Source organism: Oncorhynchus nerka, linkage group LG18, assembly GCF_034236695.1.
Source record: "Oncorhynchus nerka isolate Pitt River linkage group LG18, Oner_Uvic_2.0, whole genome shotgun sequence".
Taxonomy (NCBI): domain Eukaryota; kingdom Metazoa; phylum Chordata; class Actinopteri; order Salmoniformes; family Salmonidae; genus Oncorhynchus; species Oncorhynchus nerka.
Genome location: NC_088413.1, coordinates 19898176 through 19905195, shown reverse-complemented (window position 1 = coordinate 19905195; position 7020 = coordinate 19898176). Strand labels below are relative to the sequence as shown.

Sequence of the window (7020 nt, the reverse complement as noted above, 5' to 3'; positions counted from 1 at the left end):
TCCCCCTCCCTCCTCCTCTCTTCCCCTCCCTCTCTCCTCTCTTCCCCTCCCTCTCTCCTCCCTTCCCCTCCCTTCTCATCTCTTCCCCTCCCTCTCTCCTCTCTTCCCCTCCCTTCTCATCTCTTCCCCCTCCCTCTCTCTCTCTCTTCCCCTCCCTCTCTTCTCTTCCCCTCCCTTTCTCCTCTCTCCCCCCCTCCCCTCTCTCATCTCTTTTCCCTCCCTTTCTCCTCTCTCTTCCCTCCTTTCTCATCTCTTCCCCTCCTCTCTCCTCTCTTCCCCTCCCCTCTCCTCTCTCCCCTCCCTCTCTCTCTCTTCCACCCTCCCCTCTCCCTCTCCCCTCCCTATCTCCTCTCTTCCCCTCCCTTCTCATCTGTTCCCCTCCCTCTCTCCTCTCTTCCCCTCCCTCTCTCCTCTCTTCCCCTCCCTTTCTCATCTCTTTCCCCTTCCCTCTCTCCTATCTTCCCTCCCTTTCTCATCTCTTCCCCTCCCCTCTCTCCGCACTTCCCCTTCCTCTCTCCTCTCTTCCCATCCCTTTCTCATCTCTTCCCCCTCCCTCTCTCCTCTCTTTCCCTCCCTTCTCATCTCTTCCCCCTCCCTCTCCCTCTCTTCCCCTCCCTCTCTCCTCTTCCCTCCCTTTCTCATCTCTTTCCCTTCCCTCTCTCCTATCTTCCCCCTCCCTTTCTCATCTCTTCCCCTCCCTCTCCTCTCTTCCCCTCCCTTTCTCATCTCTTCCCCTCCTCTCTCCCTCTCTTCCCCCTCCCTCTCTCCTCTCTTCCCCTCCCTCTCTCCCTCTCTTCCCCTCCCTCTCTCCTATCTTCCCCTCCCTTTCTCATCTCTTCCCCTCCCTCTCTCCGCTCTTCCCCTCCCTCTCTCCTCTCTTCCCCATCCCTTCTCATATCTTCCCCTCCCTCTCCCTCTTCCCTCCTCTCTCCTCTCTTCCCCTCCCTTTCTCATCTCTTCCCCTCTCTCTCTCTCTTCCCTCCCTCTCTCCTCTCTTCCCTCCCCTCTCTCCTCCTCTCTTCCCCTCCATCTCTCCTCTCTTCCCCCTCCCTCTCTCCTCTCTTCCCCCTCTCCTCCCTCCATCCCCCTCCCTCTCTCCTCCCTTCCAGCTCCCCTTCTCTCTCTTCCCCTCCTTCTCTCCTCTCTTCCCCCCTCTCTCTCCTCTCTTCCCCTCCCTTTCTCCTCCTCTTCCCCCTCCCTTCCCTCTCTTCCCCCTCCCTCTCTCCTCTCTCTTCCCCTCCCTCTCCCTCTCTTCCCTCCCTCTCTCCTCTCTTCCCTCCCTTTCTCATCTCTTCCCCCTCCCTCTCTCCTCTCTTCCCCTCCCTTTCTCATCTCTTCCCTCCCTCTCTCCCTCTCTTCCCCTCCCCTTCTCCTCTCTTCCCCCTCCCTTTCTCATCTCTTCCCCTCCCTCTCTCCTCGCTTCCCCCTTATCCCCCGCAGTTCGGGCAGATCCTGGCTGAATGGCGGGTCTAACTGATCCTGGCTGACTGGCAGATCCTGGCCGACTGGCGGATCCTGGCTGACTGGCAGATCCTGGCTGACTGGCAGATCCTGGCCGACTGGCAGTTCTGGCGGATCCTGGCTGACTGGCGGATCCTGGCAGACTGGCGGATCCTGGCTGACTGGCAGTCCTGGCGGATCCTGGCTGAATGGCGGATCTAACTGATCCTGGCTGACTGGCAGATCCTGGCTGACTGGCAGATCCTGGCCGACTGGCAGATCTGGCGGATCCTGGCTGACTGGCGGATCCTGGCTGACTGGCAGTTCTGGCAGATCCTGGCCGACTGGCAGATCCTGGCCGACTGGCAGATCCTGGCCGACTGGCAGATCCTGGCCGACTGGCGGATCTGGCAGATCCTGGCAGACTGGCGGATCCTGGCAGACTGGCGGATCCTGGCAAACTGGCGGATCCTGGCAGACTGGCAGATCCTGGCAGACTGGCAGATCCTGGCCGACTGGCGGATCCTGGCAGACTGGCGGCACTGGCGGCGCTGGGCAGACTGGTAGCTCAGACGGCGCTGGGCAGACGGGTAGCTCAGACGGCGCTGGGCAGACTGGCGGCACTGGCTGTGCTGGACAGACTGGTAGCTCAGACGGCGCAGGGCAGATGGGTAGCTCAGACGGCGCTGGGCAGACAGGTTGCTCAGACGGCGCTGGGCAGACTGGAGAAAAAGGCTCTGGTAGCGCTGGACTGAGGAGCACTGGTGTCTCTGGAATGAGGGGCTCTGGCGCCTCTGGCATGAGGGGCGGTAGCTCTGACAGCGCCGGACAGGCGGGAGACTCTGGCTGCACGGGAGAGGAGGAAGGCTCCGGCAGCGCTGGACAGGCGGGACGCACTGTAGGCCTGATGCGTGGTGCTGGCACTGGTATGCCGTGCATACTATGCCAAATCAACAGCTTTCTTTCTACTCTGTCCAATACATCCTCCACACTCTCAGACTCAGCACTCTGCTTCGCCGACAGCTCCAATTCCATCCATGGCTCTGCCCAGGGTCCTTTTCCGTCAAGGATCTCCTCCCAAGTCCATTTATCCAAATAGTGCAGCATCTCCCACTGCTGCTGCTGCTCCTGTTGCTGCTGCCTCTGTTCCTTCTCCTGCTGCTGCTTTTGCCGTTGCCCGTTACAGCGCCGCTTGGTCCTTGGTTGGTGGGTGATTCTGTCACGGTTTTCCTTAGGTGAAAGAGAGGAGGACCAAAACGCAGCGTGGTTATATTGGCTCATGTTTAATAAAAACGGATAAACATGAACACTACAAAACAATAAACGTGGAAAACCAAAAACAGCCCTATCTGGTGCAAAACACAGAGACAGGAACAATCACCCACAAAACCCAACACAAAACAGGCTACCTAAATATGGTTCCCAATCAGAGACAATGACTAACACCTGCCTCTGATTGAGAACCATATCAGGCCAAACATAGAAATAGACAAACCAGACACACAACATAGAATGCCCACCCAGCTCACGTCCTGACCAACACTAAAACAAGGAAAACACATACGAACGATGGACAGAACGTGACAGGGGGGGATGGTTTGTCCTCGAAGTTTCGCCTGCCATATCAGTTCTGTTATACCCAGAGACATAATTTTAACCGTTTTAGAAACTTTAGAGTGTTTTCTATCCAAATGCATATACTAGCTTCTGGGCCTGAGTAACAGGCAGTTTACTAAGAGTTGAATGAGAGCACAAACAGACGGGTACTTAGGCTAACATGAGCTTGCTACCACCATTAGCTTTACCTGCTATGGCTGAGTTTTCCTCTACCAAAGTTTAACATCTAACCATCTAGTGTTCACCATAGCTACCACTGTTTAACATCTAGCTATCGGGTGGTTACCATAGCTACCACTGTTTAACATCTAGCTATCGGGTGGTTACCATAGCTACCACTGTTTAACATCTAGCTATCGGGTGGTTACCATAGCTACCACTGTTTAACATCTAGCTATCGGGTGGTTACCATAGCTACCACTGTTTAACATCTAGCTATCGGGTGGTTACCATAGCTACCACTGTTTAACATCTAGCTATCGGGTGGTTACCATTGCTACCACTGTTTAACAGATAGCCATCTAGTGGTTACTATAGCTACAGCTGTTTAACATCAATAGTCTTCACCCCATTTCTCAACCCTGCACCTAAGAGGCTGCTGCCCTATGTACACAGAGGTGGAATCACTGGTCACTTTCATAATGGAACACTAGTCACTTTAATAATGTTTAAATACCATTTTACTTATTTCATATGTATATACTGTATTCTGCCCTATTTTAGTCAAGGCCGCTCCGACATTGCTTGTCCTAATATTTATATATTTCTTAATTCCATTATTTTACTTTCAGATTTGTTGGTATTGTTGTGATTTGTTAGATACTACTGCACTGTTGTAGCTAGGAAAACAGGCATTTCTGCTACACCATCTGCTAAATATGTGTATGTGACCAATAACATTTGATTTCATTTTGATTTGATTAAGCCATATAGTGGTTACTATATCTTCCACTATTTAAAATCTAGCCATCTAGCGGTTACCATATTTACAACTTATCTAGATACAGTTGGTTATGTGACCTCACCTCAACCACTCATCTATAATGACCATAACCACTCATTTATGTAAACCAGGTTACTATTCATTGATCACTTATCAACAAGAAGCGGGTGGCCAATCACTAATCTAAGAGCTGGCTTGCCTGTTGCATTTCCTCCTGTGGAAAGGCAGAGGCTAGTTGCCTCAGAATAAAGGCCTCATCAGGGTTGTGTTCAATAGGCAACACATGGAAGAATGGACTGAATGAGGGAGGGACGACCTTTCAAAGCTTTTCATTACTGAACACAACCTAGTCTCCTCATTGATTTAACAGCATTCTTCAGTGTTGGTGGCCTCTGGGATAGTGTGTTTGACCTCATCTCCACCCTGACCTCCAGGTTGGTATGTGTTGGGGTCTGTGACCTCATTTCCACCCTGACCTACAGTTCAGTCTGTGTTGGGTTCTGTGACCTCATTTCCACCCTGACCTACAGGTTGATCTGTGTTTGGATCTGTGAGCTCCTCTCCACCCTGACCTCCAGGTTGGTATGTGCTGGGGTCTGTGACCTCATTTCCACCCTGACCTACAGGTTGATCTGTGTTGAGTTCTGTGACCTCCTCTCCACCCTGACCTCCAGGTTGGTCTGTGTTGGGTTCTGTGACCTCCTCTCCACCCTGACCTCCAGGTTGGTCTGTGTTGGGTTCTGTGACCTCCTCTCCACCCTGACCTCCAGGTTGGTCTGTGTTGGGTTCTGTGACCTCCTCTCCACCCTGACCTCCAGGTTGGTCTGTGTTGGGTTCTGTGACCTCCTCTCCACCCTGACCTCCAGGTTGGTCTGTGTTGGGGTCTGTAGCTTCTCTCTGCTTCACTTATACTGGCTGTAATGAAGACGATGCAGGCTCCTCCACTTGCTCCTTTCCTCCTAATACTGGAGACTCCTTCTCTGTGGCTTGAACCTCTCTGACAACCTTCACTTCGTCCACCTCTTGAAGCTCTGCTTGAACCCAACCATCAACATTCATCCCTTGTTTCAACCCCTGGCTGAGCCTCCTCTCCTTCAACCTTAGTATTGACCCCTTGTCTGTGTATCCTCCTTTAGTACTGAAACAGTGAGTCCTCCTGTTTAGTATCAACCCCTGTCACTGTCTCCACCTTTAATACTGATTGAGACAGTGAGTCCTCCTGTTTAGTATCAAACCTGTCCATGTCTCTACCAATAATACTGACTGAGACAGTGAGTCCTCCTATTTAGTATCAACCCCTGTCACTGTCTCCACCTTTAATACTGATTGAGACAGTGAGTCCTCCTATTTAGTATCAACCCCTGTCACTGTCTCCACCTTTAATACTGATTGAGACAGTGAGTCCTCCTGTTTAGTATCGAACCCAGTCCCTTCTCAACCTTTAATCCTGACTGAGACAGTGAGTCCTCCTGTTTAGTATCGACCCCCTGTCCATGTCTCCACCTTTAATACTGACTGAGACAGTGAGTCCTCCTGTTTAGTATCGACCCCCTGTCCTTGTGCCCTTCACTCTCAGCCACCACCATCAAGACACCTGTGTTTCTCCGGTCTATAAACTGATACTGCCCATCACCTCACTAGATGGACCAAACCTGACATGCAAATGTTTTCCACTGGTTATGACAACACTAAGTGATGTTTAGTATGGTTGAAGAGAATATGTGGTGCTGTGTAGAATGTTTTCCACTGGTTATGACAACACTAAGTGATGTTTAGTATGGTTGAAGAGAATATGTGGTGCTGTGTAGAATGTTTTCCACTGGTTATGACAACACTAAGTGATGTTCAGTATGGTTGAAGAGAATATGTGGTGCTGTGTAGATGTTTTTACAGACCAGGTCATAGTAAAATCATTTCAAGACAAAATACATGTAAATATTTGGTGCCATCTGTTTCTGCATTAGCCAGCTAAATGATCTGTCTCTCTGCCAATAAAACATCACGCTAATATTAAAACAGAATGACACCAGGTCAATTTATGAAGAAGACCATTATGGCAAGGATTCAATACGAAACCGTGCTTTATCAGTCTTCACATTTAAAGATGATTTAAAAGGCAGTGTTTACCTTGAATACCATCTCTGCAAACACGCTACTGCTACCTTTATGATCAGATTGATTCCAGGAGTAAATATCACAATTTTCTTGCTAAATATATACAATTTGAGAAGTTCTTCGACTGGTTTACACTCTATGTGGTTGCATAATTTATACTGCAGACCCAATATTATAAAAACAAAATCAAACCATCACTTCCTAGGCTACTGATTACATTGGAAATATAGTTAAACATCATGACTTAGAAAACAATTAAATACATGAGGAAAAAAATCTAACATTTGAAATTTCAAATGATTAGGGATAAACATAGAACATAAATACAATCAAATATACTATGTTTTTAAGGCACAAATTGGTTGTAGAGATTAGACTTTTTGCCTTAGAGACCTGTGATACAGGGCAGCTTAGCAACCCTGTGGAGGTGGAGAAGTGGCTGAACAAACCCTGAGATAACACAGATGCATAAACAAATGGACATGACTGAAAAAAACACCATGTAAATAACGTAACTTTGAGTCAGTGCCATCATCGCCACTGGGAGTTGAGACACCACAGCATACACCAGTAGATGCTTAATGCTGTTTGTCCCCTCCCTGTCCCCATCCCCCGGCCCTGGACATTTCAGAGCCCAGAGAACTGAGAGGCAGCAGAATGACATCAGCAAAAAATAGATCAGTGACTAGACAAGGATAGAGTAGACGAACACGGGTGTAAAGTTCTCAAAAACACATAGACAGCAAGACCCAAGAACCATCAGCCAGACAACACTACAACACCCCACCCTGTATCTCAGGGGTTTGTACTTCAGGTAGACCACAGGGTGGACCACCGCCAGGTAGCGCTCTACACAGATACAGCACTGGAACAGGATACGACCAGAGAAAATGAACCTATAGGCA

At 49.6% G+C, this 7020-nt stretch overlaps 1 pseudogene; it reads right to left on the bottom strand.

The window, feature by feature from the left end:
- Positions 1 to 4483: 4483 nt before the first annotated feature.
- Positions 4484 to 7020, bottom strand: part of LOC135561597 (G-protein coupled receptor 4-like) — a 10382-nt pseudogene continuing 7845 nt past the window's right edge.